This window comes from Sorex araneus, chromosome 9 (assembly GCF_027595985.1).
Source record: "Sorex araneus isolate mSorAra2 chromosome 9, mSorAra2.pri, whole genome shotgun sequence".
NCBI classification, from domain to species: domain Eukaryota; kingdom Metazoa; phylum Chordata; class Mammalia; order Eulipotyphla; family Soricidae; genus Sorex; species Sorex araneus.
This window is the reverse complement of record NC_073310.1, coordinates 16156516-16176091: the sequence shown is the minus strand read 5'-3', so window position 1 is coordinate 16176091 and position 19576 is coordinate 16156516. Positions and strand designations below refer to the sequence as shown.

At 44.9% G+C, this 19576-nt stretch overlaps 1 protein-coding gene across 1 annotated transcript in view; it reads left to right on the top strand.

The window, feature by feature from the left end:
- TTC28 (tetratricopeptide repeat domain 28) overlaps nucleotides 1–19576 on the top strand; it is a 724018-nt gene that overhangs the window by 191253 nt on the left and 513189 nt on the right. The window lies entirely within an intron of this gene.

Sequence of the window (19576 nt, the reverse complement as noted above, 5' to 3'; positions counted from 1 at the left end):
TGGTAGAAAGCTGGGGTGCTGTGATCTTGTGGGGGGAAGATACAGGTGTGGTTTTTGTGTGTGGGGGAGAAGAGAGATAATGAGCTATGGTTCTCTTCAAATTACATTGCACAGCTTTTTGTTTTGTTTTTGCTCTGCACCTGGTGAAGCTCAAGGGTTACTCCTGAGTCTTCACTCAGGGGATAACTTTTTCTTTTTAATTTTAATTTTAAATTTATATTTTTTTCATAAGGTTGTTCATATTAATTGATTACATTCAATATTTTGACACCAATCCCACCACCATTACATCTTCCCACCACCATTATTTTGACTTTTTCCACCACCATTCGTGCCTGCCTGTGTGCGTGTCTGTGTGCGAGCGTGTGCGGGTGACTGTCCTTCTTTTTGGAAATCCTGTAATATCCCTTTTGAGGTAGCTTGTTTCGTCAATTAGGGTGCTGGATGGTAGAGAATTTTGTCGGTCCACTATGTACACACAGTAAATACTGTTTCTTAGGCAAAGGTAACTTTTTTATATAGTTGTAAAATTCCATTATATTCCATTGCCAAAGAAACATTAAGAACTTTGTATAGCTGTATAAAAAGCAACTAATTTTTTAAAGAATAAACATTTTAAAGTCAGCAAAAAAAAAAAAGATTCTGAAGGGCGAGTGCACTCTCGGGCTCAGATGTCACAGACAGATGCTAGATAATTTATTTTCTTTTTTTTTAAAGATAATTTATTTTCTATTGCTTATTATGAATATCATGAGAGGTCACGCGCTTCTGCATTACAAAATTGTAAATGGTTGGGGTCCAGAGACATCTCTGTAGGGAGCTAATCCGTTTTGAGATTCATTTGGGAGTCTCTGGTTCAAGGCTGTTGATGCGCCAAGAAGGCACCCGGAGGCAGATCGTGGGCGTGACAGCCAGGACCCCAAGCGGGTGGGGAGATGGGAAGGGACATCCCATCCCATCTCCGCTGCTGTCATGTGGCCTGGAATCTCAGTCCCCGAACCCACAGACCTGGGCTTTTCTTCTGGAAGCTCGTGGCCACTGGGGTTTCATCTGGAGTGGGCGGAAAGGCCACACCTGCTCCATCTGAGGTGCCCCAAGGCTCAGTACGGGGTCTGGAGAGGTCTCTGGTGAGCTGCTGTCTTCTGGGATTCACTGCTGTGTCTCTGGATCAAGGCCGTTGATTCACTGAGATGGTACCCAGAGGCAGATTGTGGGCGTGACAACCAGGACCCCAAGCGGTCAGGGGATAACTCTTAGTGGTGCTCCGGGGACCAGATAGAATGCCGGAGATCAAACCCAGATTGGGTGCACACAAGGAAACGCCCTACCCATTGTACTATCACTCTGGCCCTGCATAGCTTTTTGTTTCTTAAAAAAATTTTTTTTTATTTTATTGAATCACCGTGAGATAGTTACAAGCTTTCATGTTTGGGTTACATAGCTTCTTACGCTTTCAGTTCATTGGACTTATTTCACATCTCTGGTTAACCTAAGAAAACACTGAATTTATTGCAAGGTTCCACTGGTACCTTGTGGAATCCAGTGGCCTGATATATCAGCTCGGCCACATGAAGGAAATGAAATAGAAATCAGAAAGTAATCTCCGTTTTCTTTTTTTAAATGATTAGTTTCCTTTTGCTGCTGTTACAAATGACCCTGTGCTTAGTGGCTTAATCAACATGGATGTGTATTAAAGTTGTGGAGGCGCCCATGAACTAAATCAAACCTGCTGTGCTCAAATCAAGGTGCTGTCAGAAGCTCCAGGGAAGAATTTGTTTTCCTGCTTTTTCCATCTTCTGGAGCGACATTTCTTGCGTTTCCTGTCTTATGGCCCTTCCTCCAGCTTCAAAGCTGCGTGGCTCCTTGCTTCAGTAATTACATTACCTTGAATACTAAAATCTCCCTAGGCTTCGCCCATATCAGAGCATTTGTAATTTTATTGAGAGCCTACTTGGATAATTCAGGATACTCTCTCCATCTAAAGATGTTTCTTTGTTTCCCCCCCCCTTTTCTTTCTTTTAATCCTTTCTTTCATTCTGTATTTTACTGAGGAATTTTGATTTATAATACGGTTCATGATTGTTTCATGCATGTGTCATTCTAATACCACGTTCACCACCAAAGACCTTACTTCCTCCCACCAGTGTCCCCAAGGTCACCCTCACCATCCGTCACGCCCAAACTCAATTCTGTGGACCAACTCTCCAGTTCTGCTGCCTTTTGTCCGTTTATTGCTCCCTTACCACAAGTCTTAACTTGTTCACCTTTGCAAAGGATTTTTCACATACAAGATTTACAAGTTCCAGAGATAGGGACCTGGATATCCTTGGGATCTATTATTCCATCTATCACATTCTTATTTTTGCTTTCTTCTCTTGTAAGCTGATCATCATGCATCTTTTTTTTTTCCTGAGGACCAGCTTCCTTTGTTTTGGTGTATAGATATAAAGGATATTTAATCCACCATGGACTGGATCAATAGCACAGCGGGTAGGGCGTTTGCCTTGCATTCGGGCGACCCAGTTTCGATTCCTCCATCCCTCTTGGAGAGCCTGACAAGCTACTGAGAGTATCCCACTCGCACAGCTAAGCCTGGCAAGCTACCCATGGTGTATTCGATATGCCAAAAACAGTAACAAGTCTCACAGTGGAGACCTTACTGGTGCCTGCTCGCAAATCGATGAATAATGGGACGACAGTGCGACAGTGCTACAATCTACCATGAAAGTCTTAGGTTCTAAGTCCACAATAGTTCAAACTTTGTAGAAAAGGGTTAGTTTGGAACCCTAACTTGGTCCGATGTCCTACCCTGGTCCAGTTTTCTGTGGCCAGGGATTTTGGGCCATACAAGTAAGTCAGTCTTGAGGTTTTTAGTCTTACTGAGGAGATGTACTTGTCAGAGAAAGAAGGCTAAGCGAAGGACTTAAGTGGAATTAGTTAATTAAGTTACAGCTAGAGAAAGAATAAATGCCTGTTTCTTAAAATCATAATTGGAGTGTTTTGGTTGTACCATGGAGGATGAATCTAACAATAAAAGGTAGATAGTTGATGAGTCTTTTTTGCCTCTCACTTGATTTAAGAGCAAATCCTAGCATCATTACCATCAACGTGGCATCTAGAGTTAAATTCTTCTGCGTAGTGGGTCACAGGGGGGCTCACAGAGTGGGAGGAGGCAGCCACAAAGGAGAGAGTCCTGCCACGCTTTAGCCGAGTCTGCCACACAACACCTTTCCTGATGAAATGTGGGTGTGGTGGGGCTGGTGAATCCGCAGGAGAACCTGCCTGGCATGAAAATTAAAATTTAAGTTCTACCAGCCTCACAAAGGCAGCCGCCAAGCTTCCTCCGAGACCTGCTTGATCTGTGGGGGATGGGAGCAGGTCACTGCAACCCCAATTTTGGGGGAGCCACTCACTGGTTATGTTCTATGCACGAAAAGAAAAAGTCAGTTCTGGTCTCTACCCAGGTTCTTGTCTAAGTGTGTTGTCTAGTCTTTTTGTTTGTTTGTTTTGGGGCCACAGTGGCTGTGCTCAGAACTTCCTACAGCCTCTGACTCAGGGATCACTCCTGGGGGCTCAGGTAGACCTCTGGGTTGCTAGGGTGAAACTTAGGTTGCCACCTGCGTCAAGGCAAGCGCCCTCCCTGCTGCGCTATCACTCCAGCTCCTCATCTGTTGTTGTAGAAAAGAATCTCAGGAGAAGAAAGTAAAGCCTAATAGATTTATTGGGGGCCTTGGGGGTAGTATGGGAGTTTGGGTGCTTGCCTGGCATGCGGCTGACCCTGGTTCGATCCCTGGTATCACACAGGGTCTCCTGAGCACCACCAGAATCCCTGAACTCAGAGCTAGGAGAGTCTTCTGTACCACAGGGTGTTGCCCCCACCCCCAAACAAAGACCAGCACCAAGTATAGTTTTATTAAATAAATATGGAGAGAAAAGAGAGGAAAAAGAAACATCATCAAGAAAGAACGTGGGTTTCTCAAGTGAGTGGAGAAAGTTCCCTAAGGTACAGGAAGGAGGTCAGGCATCCTGCACTCGGATGTGGGGGTGACTCTAGAGCGGGTCGGAACGTGTGGGGGACTCCAGCTTGAGCGTGCCGGCCTTGCTTCTCCAGACTGGTCGGATACGCCTGCTCGAGACTAACTGTGCAAGTAAGAACCCCTCATCAGAGCATCCCGAGTCACGGGCAGAGGGTGTTGGGTCTTGGTCTTCTCCCTTCAGTCTCCTCAGGGCCCCAGTTCCTGCTGCTGATCTCTCGATGGGTTTTTTTTTGGCTTTTATTTGGCATCCTCAGTTTGAGCAACTCCCAGACCTTTCTCATTTTCATTAATTTTTACGGCTTCCTGAAATCACCCAATGGCCTCCCAACCCGATGGCCTCCCAACATCAATGTGGAGAAAGAGAAGAAGGGCTAGTCTGGAGTAAAGGAGGGGTAAGAGGCACGGACTGGCTAGCCTTTTTTGTCTCTCACTTGATTTAAGAGCAAATCCCAGCATCATTACCATCAACGTGGCATCGTAGAGATCAATCTTTCTGCATAGTGGGACACACGAGGACTCACAGAGTGGGAGGAGGCAGCCACAAGGGAGAGAGTTCTGCCACGCTTTTTCTGAGTCTACTACACAACACCTTTCCTGATGCTCGTCTTGTCTGTTTTTTTTTTATTTCCCAGGGGATTTGCTCATTTAAATAGCTTTGCCAACACTTGGATAGATGGTGTAGTTCTGGGATTGCAACCTGAGGCTCTTCTAGTTGGATTCTAACCTGAAGATACTGTCCCTTGAATCTCTGCACCATTCGGAGACAGACTGCGGGCTTGGCGGGTTCATGCCATTTCGGATTCATTCAGAGATTCAGAGAGCACTGTGTTCTTTGCCCCCGAGTCAGGCTCCGGTTTTTTGGAGGAAGATTTCCGTTGGCGACACGATCTCATTTTTATAGCATTTTTGACTTTGCACCGTCTGTGTCTAAAATAAGCAGATGTTTTATGAGATCTTTCAGATTTCTTTCATTTTAGGCTACCATAAAAATTCTAAGCGCGCGAGTGCCTGGAGCGTGTCTTTATTTTATATAGGCTTGTCTACTTATAATTCCTAATATGACAGTTTCACGCTGAAGACTAATTGAGGATCCATTAATTGATGGCACTTGAGATAGAGGAAAATGACCATATTCAACAGTATATTGTGAATCTGGAAACAAATTGCCATTGCAGCTGCCTGACTGAATGGGCTCACATGATGTGTCTGCTTGGTGTTAGACGCCAGATCAATAAGGACCGAATTATTACTATGATAATTGAAAAATCAGTATTCAAATTCAATGAACGAAAGCATTGTGGGTTTTTTTTTGTTATTTTTATTAAATTTTCAAGAATTCCAGTTATTAGTCTTTAATACGATAGGATAGGCTTCATATTAGAAAAATACATGATTTCTATGATTGGATAAGGGGGTGTTATTTTTTTCTCACAGATAAAGGGCCCCTCTTCAAAATAGCCTTTTTAATGTGTCTGAAGGTAACTAACTAGTTGCAACTTCACACCTTCCTCAGAGATGACTTAGTTAGGTTATAGAAAACGTTGGCGTAGGTTTATTGGGCGCAAGAATGCTGATTATAGCGAGCAGGGGGGGGTGGAAATAATAATGAGGGGGTTTATTCTTAGCAACTAATGATGGATTGGGGTGGGTACAGCCAGAGCCTGGGCACCCAGAAAGTGCAGGCGATGTGGGTGCTGACCCACGAGGATACTCAGCGTGCTCGTCTCCCTAGCCATCTGGTTTAATGCATTTATATGAGCAAATTAGCGATGTAAATGTGGCCGCGCTGGATTCCTCGTACACTGCACCGCTCGTTGCTGGTCACATTTCCCTTCCTCGGTGCGCACTGCACTTTCTTAGATGACTTGTGTGTGATATACTGTTTATACTTTATGAGCACTTCACCGTGGGATTTTTAGATGCCTGGACATGCAACACAGATGGAGTTCAAGGGGGGGGGGGAAGAACTATGATAATCAAGTCAACATTGTCCTATTTCCCTTCATGACTCAAATCCTGAGTAACTTTCCGCCATCTCTAAGTTAAGAGTTTGTCAGCGTCCTCAGTACAACCGGCATTTCCCCCTCCCCCCCCGCCCCCTACCCGTCAACTCTTTGTTGCCTCAGCTTTCTCGGGATATAACTGAATCCAGCATTATAGAAGAGTCAGGTGTGCAACTGGTGCAAAACAAACTGTAGAGCTGAATTCAGATTCTAAAACCAGCGAAGTCTTGAGGCTAGAGAGATAGTTCAGGGGGTGAGGCATTTGCCTTGTGTGTGGCCAATTCCGGTTTGATCCCTGGCGCCTCTGATGGTCCTCTGAGTAGCGCCAGAATGACCCTGAGTATAGAGCCAGGAGTAAACCGTGAGCATTTCTGAGTGTGGACTAGAAACCAAACCGAACCAAACACCCCTCACACCAAGCAAAGCAAACAGAAGATCAGCAGAATCTTCAGGGCAGGGCATTTGTCCTTACTGGTCCTCCCAAGGGAAGAAGAAAAACCTTAATTGGTAAATCCTTACTCAGAGCCCTTTTCCGTATGTTGGTGGGTAAGAGGGATTAATGAGCTCAGGAGGGCGGTCCCTGAGAGAACTGATTGATCACCTTGGCACCCCGTGGTCTGCAGCCAGCCTTTCCTAAAAATGTGCTTCCAGTTCTCTAAGAAAGGCTTCTTCTGGCCGATATGGGGGGCCAAGTCCACCCTGGTTGCCATCAACAAACTAAACTTGCTTTTCTCTCACCAAGTCTTTGCTCTTTAATATTGGCAAGCAGTGGATCCCACATTTGGGCTCAGTAATGATTTAATATACACTTTTTTGGGGATTTTTTTTTGCTTTTTGGGTCACTCCCGGCGATGCACAGGGGTAACTCCTGGCTCTTTACTCAGGAATTACTCCTGGTGGTGCCCAGGGGACCATATGGGATGCTGGGAATCGAACCTGGGTCAGCCGTGTGCAAGGCAAATGCCCTACCCACTGTGCTATCGCTCCAGCTCTTTATATACACTTTTATACTGCAAAATGGCCATCAGTATTAACACCTAATACCCCCATCACTTTATATAGCAACTTCCAAGAGTATAAAACAGTATTATTATTTTGGGTTGGGGGAGGGTCTCTGGGCCACACTTGGTGATGCTGAAGGACCATTCCTGGCTAACTCCCAGCACCTTCTGGGGAACCAGGTGGTGCCAGGTACTGGGCCTGGGTCTCCTGCATGCAGATGCTCTCTCAGCCCAGCGAGCTATCTCTCCAGCCCCTAGAATTGATATTCTTCATTCGAAAGTAAGGAGTGAGGGGCTGGAGTGATAGCACAGCGGGTAGGGCATTTGCCTTGCACACGGCCGACCCGGGTTTGATTCCCAGCATCCCATATGGTTCCCCCAGCACCACTAGGAGTGATTCCTGAGTGCAGAGCCAGGAGGAACCCCTGAGCATCACCGGGTGTGACCCCAAAAAGAAAAAAATTCTAGGAGTGAGCAAATGTAAATTGACTTGCTTGAGGTCAGTACTGGAGTCCTGGAATTAAGAAAAAGTGAAATATACTCCTTGCCATGGTGGAAATGCCTCTCTGTTCCCCAAGTACTCACTTCCTTTTCTTCTTTAGCAGGGAACTGCCATTATTAACTGGACATTTGGAGACACCCAGAGTCAAGGCTATGTTTCCCAACTCACAACCAGAGCACATTCATAAAACTAAATTCTAGGGCCGGAGTGACAGTCCAGCAGGCGTTTGCCTTGCATGCGGCCAACCCAGGTTCAGTTCTCGGCGTCCCATATGGTCCCCCGAGCACCACCAGGCGTAATTCCTGAGTGCAGAGCCAGGAGTAACCCCTGAACATCGCTGGGTGTGACCTAAAAAGCACACAAACAAACAAACAAAACAAAACCAAAACAAAAAAAACCTAAATTCTCGACAGTGGGACATAATCAGAACGGTCAAGTCCAGCTTCTCAGACATACCTTTATAGGGAGAGCTGTGCTGTACTCTTTTCTTACTGAATAGAATGCAGATATTTTGACTGGTGCTTTAACACAGCTGTTCAGAGTATAGTTCAAATCTTTTTTTTTAATTTTTAAATTTTTATTTTATTGAATCACCATGACAAAAGTTATAAAGCTTTCAGGTTTAAGTCTCAGTCATATAATGATCAAACCCCCATCCCTTCACCAGTGCACATGTTCCACCACCAAGAACCCCAGTATACCCCCCCACATCCATCCCCCCACCTGAGTGGCTAATCATCTTCACTTTATTCTCTCTATACTTTGAATACTCTCAATATTTCAACAGAGAACTCACTATTATTAATTGGAATTTTCCCCCAACAATCAAACCTGCTGAAAAGGCATCATTTGATAATTTGTTTTCCATTGCTGAGAATGAAGATTATATGAGCTCTCAGAGTTTTGGATTTCTGATATTTTAGCTCAGTTCAGAGTCTAGATGCATTTCTATAAGAAGCCTCTGTGTGCCAAAATGGGTTAGTAGACCTCCCGGATCATGGTCTTTAAGGAGCAGTGGGGCCGTTTTCCTGTGCGGCTGCTCCGGATCTCATCTGGGTGGAGAGCTTGCCGGTAACACCCCCATCCCATGATCTCTTGCGCGCCAGGTCACTGCAAACTCATACCTCTGGGTTGTGAGTTCTAGAAGATGGTGGACGTCACGTGGGTGCCTCTGCTGCCGCTGCTATCTCCCGTGTAGAAAGAGAGGGTTGAGAGAGAAAATCCTTTCCCCTCCCTGGGCGGCATGGGGTTGTAACTCCTATAGATGAAATCTTTATATCAGAGACAGAGCGAAGAAATGAGAATGAGCTTATGCATGGAGTTCTCTCAGCCTTGAACTCTGGATCTAGAATTTTGTTTATATCAGAGAAAACGAAACTTTTCTTCTTTGAATTAGGCCATCGTTATTTTTAGTTATCTAATACCTGTGGCTGAATCTACCCCTGAATAATTATAGCAGACTATTTGATTGCTGTTGTAAACTTGGGGGGATTGACAATTTCTAGAATTTACATATATTTTTTAAATTTTAAAACTAAAAAAAAATAGCTTCTGTTCTGATCATCTAGGTCTAGCTTATTGTGCTATTGTCATTTTTCCTACATGCAGAATTCCCCCGAATAATTATGTTTTAGGGAGACAGCTGACGAAAATAGTTTTCTCCCCAAATGAGAGAAAGCAGAGTTGTAAACCTGAGTCAGTAACCAGAAAATAGAAACCTGTGATGTTTTATAGTTCTGCTGGTAATATACGATCGTTGGACACAGAGGTGCAGAAATGCAGTTAGAAATTGAAGTTTGGGGGGGAGTCTATAAAATGGAAAGCATCTGGTGTGAAGTCTGTAAAAGACCACAATGTCAGGTCATTTCACGTTCTTTTTTTGCGAGCTTAAATTTGGCTTAATATAAATGGCTTCCAAGTTGTATTGCTTCCTTCTGTTCTGGAAGAGGGCATTACAGCAGTCAGGAATATTGTAGCTCGGGAAAATCCCAGGGGGGCTCAACTCTGGCTAAGTATCATCTCTTCTCGTATTGAAAACGAAGTGATAATAGGGGATGAGCTTAGGGATAAGGGAAAAAGCAGAGATAATGTAAAACCCGTGATACTCAGGGAGGACGCTTTAGATGTTGTTCTGAAGATGATACAAGTCTGAGGAATTTTCCTCCCTTCTGAAGTGAATAGTTGAAGACTGAAAGAATAGAACCGCTTTCTTTTCTTGTCTTTTCTTTTCTTTTTTTTTAGTTTTTTTTAAATTTATTTTTCCTTTCTGGGTCACAGTCGGCGATGCACAGGGGTTACCCCTGGTTTTGCACTCAGGAAATTACTTCTGGCGGTGCTGGGAGGGACCGAATGGGATGCTGGGGATCAAACCCAGATCGACCAAGGGCAAGGCAAGGCCCTACCCGCTGTACTATTGCTCCAGTCCCACCATTTTTTAATTTGCTCTGTTTTTCTTCATAGAGAAGCAAAAGCCTTTCTTATAGAAAACGGAGAGGTAGGCATCATCCAAGAAAAACCCCTAAAATAGACTTGAATGTAATCAGGATCCAGGGGGCTGGTACAGGAAACTCACCTCTGACCTTCTCCCGATTCTTATGAAGACACAGACATGATTTGTCTTTATTCATTTATTATTTATTTTGCTTTTTGGGTCACACCGGGTGATGCTCAGGGGTTACTCCTGGCTCTGCACTCAGGAATTACTCCTGGTGGTGTTTGGAGGGACCTTATGGGATGCTGGGAATCGAACCCGGGTCGGCCGCGAGCAAGGCAAATGCCCTACCCGCTGTGCTATCGCTCCAGCCCGGATTTATCTTTATTTTCTGTGTCACTTCCTTTAGCCACAGTTCACCAAAGCCCTGTTTCCCATCAGATTCCAGATTTCATAACTTCCTGTATTTTTGGGGGAGGGGGGTGGGAAATGGTGTTTAAAGTCATTCTAGTCCAATTTTAAACTCCAGTATAACTAATTAAAAACATTGCTCCCCTCCCACACCCAGTGGGGAGGCGTCACTGGGAAAACGTCTTTTTTCCCTTCGCTTGCCTGTATTCCACTCTTCCCCTGTATTTGAAGGAAGGGGATGGAAAGGGTGGAGTGTCCCTTGTCGTTCACTCGCTGTTGCTGCCGCAGTTTCTCCAGTCAGCATCGCCAGGTGTCCGCATGCCCACTCTCTTCTAAGCCTGTGCATGGATATTGTGGTGGTCTCTATCTCCATGGAGCTTCTTGATGTGAGGGGAGTTCCAAATCTGTCTCCTGCAGCCTCTCTCAGCAGCCCCCTCTAGTGGTGTGTCCTTGAACTTGCCTCCGTTGGAACCCCCTTGCCCCCTAGCTTTGCTCTTTCAAGGGATGCCTGTCAGGTGTTTCAAGATGCCTTCACGATTTAAAATCTGGCAATTCTTGCATCTTTGCATTCACCCCGGTGGAAGTTTATCCTGTCCTGCTGTTGGCCTCCCGCACCCACCTCTGGCTCGTACAGGACGGATCAACTCAAGAAAAACCTGGCAGTTCTCAGATTTTTGCTCAGCACTTTCACTTGGAGCTTTGTTGGACAGACAAAGCTCAGGCCTGGAGCGGGCAGGGGTTATCTGTGTCAGCATATCTTCGAGGTCAGTGGTCTTTATTTTATTTATTTTTTATTTTTTATTGAGTCACGGACTGGAGCGATAGCTCAGCGGGTAGGGCGTTTGCCTTGCATGCTGCCGACCCAGGTTCGAGTCCTCCGTCCTTCCCGAAGAGCCCGGCAAGCTACTGAGAGTATCCCGCCCGCACGGCAGAGCCTGGCAAGCTCCCCGTGGCATATTCGATATGCCAAAAACAGTAACAACAAGTCTCACAATAGAGACGTTACTGGTGCCCGCTCAAGCAAATCGATGAACAACAGGACGACAGTGCTGTGGTTGGGAATATAAAACTCCTAAAGCAAACTTGTTCACTTGCATACTCACAAATGTTCCTGCCCATACCATATCTAGAAAGCTTTTGCGGCTTGAAACTTTAGTGTTTGTTTATGGGGTTTTAGGACCATACCTGGCAGTGCTATTGAATCACAGTGAGGCATACAATTACAAAGTCATTCATGATTTGGTTTTAGTCATATAATGTTCCAACACCCATCCCTTCACCAGTGCACATTTTCCACCACCAATGTCCCCAGTTTCCCTCCCACCCCACTATATCAGGCACTTTTCTCTGTCTGTCTGCCTCTCTCTCTCTCTCTCTCTCTCTCTCTCTCTCTCTCTTTCCTTTTGGGAATTGTGGTTTGCAATAAAGATACTGAAAGGCTATCATGTATACCTACTTTCAACACTCAGTTCTTGTCCAGAGTGACCATTTCTATTATTGTCATAGTGGTCCCTTCTCTATCCTAATTCCCACACCACTAAAAAAATAGTAATAAAAAAAGGAAGGAAGGAAGAAAAGGAAAGAAAGGAGGGAGGGAGAAAAAAAAGGTTGGTATCTTTGGAGTGGGAATATAAAACTCCTAAAGCAAACTTTTTCGCTTGCATACTCACAAATGTTCCTGCCCACACCACATCTAGAAAGCTTTTGCGGCTTGAAACTTCAGTGTTTGTTTATGGGGTTTTAGGACCATACCTGGCAGTGCTCAGGAGTCACCCCTGAGAGTCCTTGTGAGACCAAATATGGGGCTAGGCTGTATGGGAGGCAAGTCCCCGCATCCCCAGAGTATCTCTCTAGTGCTGGACTATAGGATTTAAGGATATTTTACTAGAGTGCATAATTCATCGATGATTTTGATAAAACTCGAGTACATTGCCATTATTCTGATAAATATTTAATAGTATTTTTTAGAATCTGAGTTTTAAAAGAAAAAGATGTAGCCTCTCATTCAGAAACAGATCATTTGATGTTTGTATCTTTACCAAATCCTGGTTTGCATTAGAATTTTTATTTCAAGGGGGGATTGTAAAGGAAGATATTGACAAATGGGCTTAGATACATCTGGAATCTTTCAAACTGTTGGATGTATTTCTGGGTAGTTTTTAGACTTAAATTTGAATTGAAGTTGATACTACCTTTATGTTAAAATTTGCTTCTTGAAAATAATTATTATAGGAACTACCCCAATTGGTGCCCACGGCAGAGCCTGGCAAGCTACCCGTGGAATATTCAATATGCCGAAAACAGTAACAACAAGTCTCAAAATGGAGAAGTTTGTTGGTTTTATTTTTTTTGGGGGGGGGTCACACCTGGCGATGCACAAGGGTCACTCCTGGCTCTGCACTCAGGAATTACCCCTGCTGGTGCTCGGGGGACCATATGGGATGCTGGGAATTGAACCCGGGTCAGCCGCGTGCAAGGCAAACGCCCTACCCACTGTACTATCACTCCAGCTCCTCAAAATGGAGATGTTACTGGTGCCCGCTCGAGCAAATCGATGAGCAACAGGATGACAGCGACAGTGACCCCCATTGGTGCTTGAAGTAGACCCTGGGGGTCACTCCTAGTGGTTCTCAACCCAGTGATAGTAGGCTGGTTGATTAATTGCTACAGCTGAGGTTGCCTGGGCAGGGGAGGGGACATGTGCCTGGGGAGGGATATGGGGGACATGGGGCTGGGGGGAGGGACATGTTCCAGGGACCACGTGGTGCCAAGGATCAAACTCGGATCAAACTATTCTGCACATGGTGGGCATTTATCCTACCGCTGAACTCCTTCCCTTTCTCCGAAACTCTACTCTCTAGGGCTGGAATGATAGTACAGCCGGGAGGGCGTTTGCATTGCAAGTGGCCAACCCAGGTTTAATCCCCAGCATCCCACATGGTCCCCCAAGCACCACCAGGAGTGATTCCTGAGTGCAGAGTCAGAAGTAAGCCCTGAACATCACTGGGGCTTAAACACAAAAGCAAAACAAACACCCCCCCCCACCTAGTTTCTAAAGTTTTGTATTAATGCCTGGATAGATTTGTTATCTTGTGTTTTAGTAGCTTTTATTTTGTTGTTGTTGTTATTTAATTTTGTAGCTCTTGAATACTTCAGACTTGGCATTCTGACTCAATGAAACGTGTTTTGTTATTTTGAATTATACTCTAAGCTTTTTCAGGTAAAAGTTTTATCATCTTTCATTATTATTTTTTCCTGGTTTTGGTTTTGAGGCCACACCTGAATGTGCTCAGGGCTCCTGGCTTTGTGCTCAGGCATCACACCTGGCATGGCCGGGGACCCATATGGGCTGTCAGGCATGGGTCAAATTCAGGTTGGCAGAGTGCAAGGCATGCGCCCTGCCTGTGTATTCTCTCTGGCCCTTTGACCACAAATATTTTAAAAATTTTTAATGAAGCACCATGAAGTACAGTTACAGACTTACAAACTTTCGTGATTACGTTTCAGTCATACAGTGATCAATCACCCATACCTCCACCAGTGCCCATTCTGCACCACCAATGTTCTCAATATCCCTCCTGCCACCCCTGCCCCATCCCCCACTCCCACCCCCCACCCCCACCGCCTCTGTGGCAGGGCATTCCCTCTTACTCTCTCTCTCCTTTTGGGTATCATGGTTTGCAATGCAGTTAATAAGTGACCATCATATTTTGACCACACATTTTTAAACATAGAGCCATGTGCAATGAAAGCAGTAAAGTGTTAACGAAGTATTTTTTGGAATTTAATATGGTTAATGTGAAATTTATGTGAAAAAGTGGGTACCTAAGAATATCAGAGATTGTTTTGAAATTAATGAAAGGGAAATAATCTTACAACATAATAAGGAATACTTCAAATAAACAATAAATGATATGAGATTTGATTTCACTACTATAATAATTAAAACTCATTTACAAATGACTAGCTATGATGAGAAGATGGAAATTTCTATAATCAAGAGTTTTGGCTGGAGCGATAGCACAGCGGTATGGCAGTTGCCTTCCACGCAGCCAACCTGGGTTCGATTCCTCCGCACCTCTCAGAGAGCCTGGCAAGCTACCAAGAGTGTATTCAATATGCCAAAAACAGTAACAAGTCTCACAGCGGAGACGTTACTGGTGCCCGCTCGAGAAAATCGATGAGCAACAGGATGACAGTGATAGTGACAGGAGTTTTGAATTTTCAAATATGAAAATTGTGACTTGTCATTAAAATATCACTGTGTCTCATGAAATAGTTTTTCTTTTTTAAAAAAGATTCCTTATTAAGTTGGAACTGATTTTGACACACAGAATAGTCGCTGTATTTTTGGATTGGAATTTAAAAACTTTTTCTGCTTATGTTTTAAAATTGTTGATTATAAGAAAAACCTTTCTGCCTACTTGGTTGAGAAAAAAAAATGTGCATGGGATTTTTGTTTTGTTTTTAGTTCTTAGTCATAGATGAGCTGTATTAACATTTACTGTTCTAAAGATTAATTTTGTGGGGTCAGGAAGATGTCAAAGGGTTGGAGCTCACGCTTTGCATGTGGGAGCCCTGGGTTTGGTCCCACAGTACATGGTCCCCTGAGCATTGAACTGGGAGTAGCTGTGAGCACTGCCAGACATGAGGGAGAGGGAGGGAGGGAGGGAGGGAGTGTAGGAGGGAGGAAAGAAGGAAGGAAGGAAGGAAGGAAGGAAGGAAGGAAGGAAGGAAGGAAGGAAGGAAGGAAGGAAGGGAAGGAAGAAGGGAAGAAGGAAGGGAGGGAAAGAGGAAGAAAGGAAGGAAGAAGAGAAGAAGGGAGAGAGGAAGAGACGAGGGAAGGAATTTTGCCTTTATTTGACTTTTGTTCTGTTTTATCAGTTCTAACATGCCCAAACAAGCCATGATCTAAGCCCTGGTGTTCTTAGTAGAATTTTATGATACTGACATTTTATCATATCTTTTGAATGAGCTATAGGCTGGGATAATTATCCAAAATTATTCTGTGGATTATACTTATAATAAATTGATAGTATCAGCACATGCCCATGAATAAAATAACCCATTCAGCTAAGAATGTTGATGTGTTTTCTCAACTTTCCAAGCTGCTGACAGGAGTTTGCTAGTTTTTTTCCCCCCCAATTAATCTGGTGCTAGAAGACAAGTGGTATCTCAAGCCATAGATTTACAAAATTTATGAGAGAAAAAGGTTTTGTTTTTTTTTTTTCCTTTTTGGGTCACACCCGGCGACGCACAGGGGTTACTCCTGGCTCTGCACTCAGGAATTACTCCTGGCAGTGCTCAGGGGACCATATGGGATGCTGGGAGTAGAACCCGGGTTGGCCGCGTGCAAGGCAAACACCCTACCCGATGTGCTATCGCTCCAGTCCCCGAGAGAAAAAGTTTTAAACAGAATATTAACTTGATTTTTGTGCAGATTAATAGAAGACATTGTTGTGTGAAGTGATACAGGTTATTTTTAAGTAATACCTTTATTGTGATCTATTTCATAAGTTCACCCCTTTCAATGTATATTGAGGCTTGAATGCATCTCAGTGATGGGGTACTTGCCTTGCATATGTGAGGTCTTGAGGTTGATCCCTGGCATGGTACAAGGATAGAAAGGCGTATTGTTCAAGGATTTGTTTGGTATATCCAAAATTCTGCAGCTACTGTGCAATTCCAGAATCTTCCCGTCTGCCCCCAGATACCTCGTAGGAGGCCCTGTATGCCCCTACATGTATGTCTGGCAGCTGACGTCTGCATTCTGTTGATTTCCCTGCTCTAGACATTTCAACATAAATGGCATTAAACAATTTGTGGCCACATAATTTTTTAGTCGCAAAATATTTGAGTCTAAGCCCAGAGATACCAGCATTCTCACCCAATCAAAGTTGAGAGCAAATTCAGTGTTTTGCTTGTTTGTTTGTTGTGGGGGGGGGGCACGGCAGGTTGGGGTCATCCCTGGCAGTGCTCAGGACTTACTCCTAGATTTGTGCTCAGGAATCACTCCTGGTGGTACTCAGAGGACCCCATGTGATGCCGGGAGTTGAGCCAGGATTGGCTACATGCAGGGCAAGAGCCTTACAACCCATACTATCTCTGCCCTGCCCCCCACCTCCAATTTAGTTTTATTACTAGATTGGATTCTGCTTTCCAGAAACATGGGCGATAATTGAAAATTACACATTTGGTGGTTAAGTTCATCAATCCAGCGGTATAAAATAACGTGAAGAAACTGCTTTAAAATCTGCGTGGCTGGAAAGATAGTACAGCGGCTAGGGCATTTGCTTGTATACAGCTGGCCTGGGTTCCATCCCTGGCATCCCAGCTGGTCCCCCGAGCATTGCCGGAAGTGATTCTGAGTGCAGAGGCAGGATAACCCCTGAGCATCAGTGGGTGTGACCCAGCCCTCCCACCTGCCCAAAATAACTTGGCCGTTATTGTTGTTGTTATCCTGTTGTGGTCTCTCTAGCAGAGCTCAGGAGGCCTGTGGATTTTCAGCCAACTCGGGCAAAGACACGCTGAAGCAGTGCTCCTCCTGGCCTTTGGTGCAGGGAGCCATCTGGCGCCCTGGTGGTGTTGAGGAGGCTCCAGGCCACACCAGGCAGTGCTGATTAGGGGCTTTCAGGGCAGTACCCATTGATGCTTGGTAGACCAAGGAGGGCCAGGGAGTCAGCGAGGGTCTGTCACATGCAAGGCCTTACCCTTTGGCTCTGAATTATTATTATTATTATTATTATTATTATTATTATTATTATTATTGCTTAACAGCAACGGTCCTCATTCCCCTGATCCTGAAAGAGCCCTCAATACGCCATCAGACTACACTAGCACACAACAGGGACGAATGGAGACGTTATTGGTGCCCGCTCGGCACATTGATGAACAACGGGATGACAGTGACAGTGACAGTTTCCGTTTTGGGGCCACACCCAGCTATGCTCAGGGGTTACTCTTGGCTCTCAGCTCAGAGATCACCCCGGGTAGGCTCTGGGAACTCTGTGTGGCACCAGGGGTTGAGCCCCAGTCAGCTGAAGGCTATCATGTGCTCTACCCACTCTGCTATCTCTCCCGCCCCAATTCTTTTAAAAAAAACTTCTCATCATTGATTTTGGTTTTGGGGCTATCCCAAGTGCTTGAGGGCTACTTCTGGGCTCAGTGCCCAGATTCCGTGTGGTGCTGGGGCTGGAACTTGGGCCTCTGGCAAGGTCCTTTGTCCCCCTGTGCTCTCTGCAGACGCGATCTAGAATTATTAATGTTACAGTGAGAGGAATGTGGAATAGAAACTGGTACAGGAAAACTTTAAAATAGCCAATGACTCTGTAGCACTGAACTGTCGTCCCGTTGTTCACCGATTTGCTCGAGAGGGCACCAATAACGTTTCCATTTTGAGACTTGTTACTATTTTTGGCATATCAAATACGCCACGGGGAGCTTGCCAGGCTCTGCAGTGCGGGCGGGATACTCTCGGTAGCTTGCCGGGCTCTCCGAGAGGAACGGAGGAATCGAGCCCAGGTTGGCTGTGTGCAAGGCAAACACCCTACCTGCTGTGCTATCGCTCCAGCCCCACTAAGAATAATCTCAGACGTCAGTTACATCTTTAACCCACTTGGCAGTTTTCTCACGATTCAACTTTTCCTATTTCTAGTCTACAGCTTACATGGAAAATTCTCTTTTGCCTGTGTTCTATAGCAGATGACTATTGAATAATTGTGTTAGATGGTAAAAATTGATGTGTGTTTCTTTATTTTTGGGGGGGAACGGGGGTTGGATCTTCTGAATTACCTCCAATGTAGGAAAGATGGTATTTGTTTTACATATGCTTTTAGAACAGAGATCCCCAGATTTATTTGGATTACCGCCTCCCCTCCCTTTTCAGGGATAATCAACATTTTACTGGGTGCCTCTCGGAAACTTAGCTTCTTTAAGTGAGTGAACAGAAAAAGTACACCAATTGCATCCCTTCTCTTCCCCACGGGCACTATTGCTCACTTTGGAAAACACTGATTTGAATTAGAACATTAACAGGGGCCGGGAACGTGGCCAAGCAGCAGGACACATGTCTTGCGTGTGGAGTCGCCTGGGTTCCACATCGTGCTCATGGGGCCACCCGGGCACAGTGTGGCACATCCACACCCGGATGACCTTGCCACCTCCATCCCCTAGAGGATCCCAGAATATCCAGACCCGAAGTAAGCACCTATGGTGTAGCCTTTATTAAAGAAAAAAAAAGAAAAGAAAACCCCAGAACTTTATGGGAAAACTCCTTATGATCTGAATTGCCCGCACTTGATTTGGCGGTCAGAATACCCAGCGCTTGACCCGTCCTTATACTTCTGGAGTCGGAAGGGAAAGCCCTTACTTTGTAAAATACGGATGGCCCGAGGCAGCACTTAAAAAAATTAACATATGAATGTTTTGACTCTCTTACTTAAGACAGCCTGTCAGTTTGGCAGCTCGGAGCCCTTTATTTCTGTGTCTTCTCCCTTTTTCATTTTTCTGTTTTGACAAATGAGATTGTACTTTTGACAAGTGATTTGTACTTCATCTAAGGATTTCATCGTGTTTTTAATTTATTTATTAAACCATCTAAAGATCGTTTTATCCGCCCCGTTTTAGATCATGTAAGATTCTGCCTAAGACAAATGAAAATAGAAAGTGATAGTACTAGAGTTCTTGCAAGAAAAGATGATGGAGCGCCAATTATTACCCGACTGATATTGCGGATTTTTAAGAAGCCCGTATTTCTTCCAATTCATCATCTCCAGGCTTGGGCCTGGTCCTCGGGCTGAGTCAGGGGAAATGGGCCTTTCTTTAAACTACGACATGCCGTGCTGTTGAGAACCGCGGGTACTAATACTTATGAAAGTATCCCTTAACAAAAGAGGCTGCACCATGCTGAAAATGGGACCACAAAAGGAAATCCTGCCTACTTAATCCTACCGCTTCACTGATATTAAAGTCATTCACTCATTCAGCAAATGTTTCAAGGGGAGCCTAATAAGCGCCTCGCGCTGTTCTAAAGACTGGACTCGGGGGTGGGGGGGGGGCTGAGCGCTGCTGACCGCTCTCCACGGACCGTCCACGCTGTTGGGTGGCGTCGAGATCAAAGAAGTCAATAGTGTGATTTCAAAGGACAATAAGTGGCTTGGAGAAAAATGAAGTCATAGCCTATATTGAGTGGG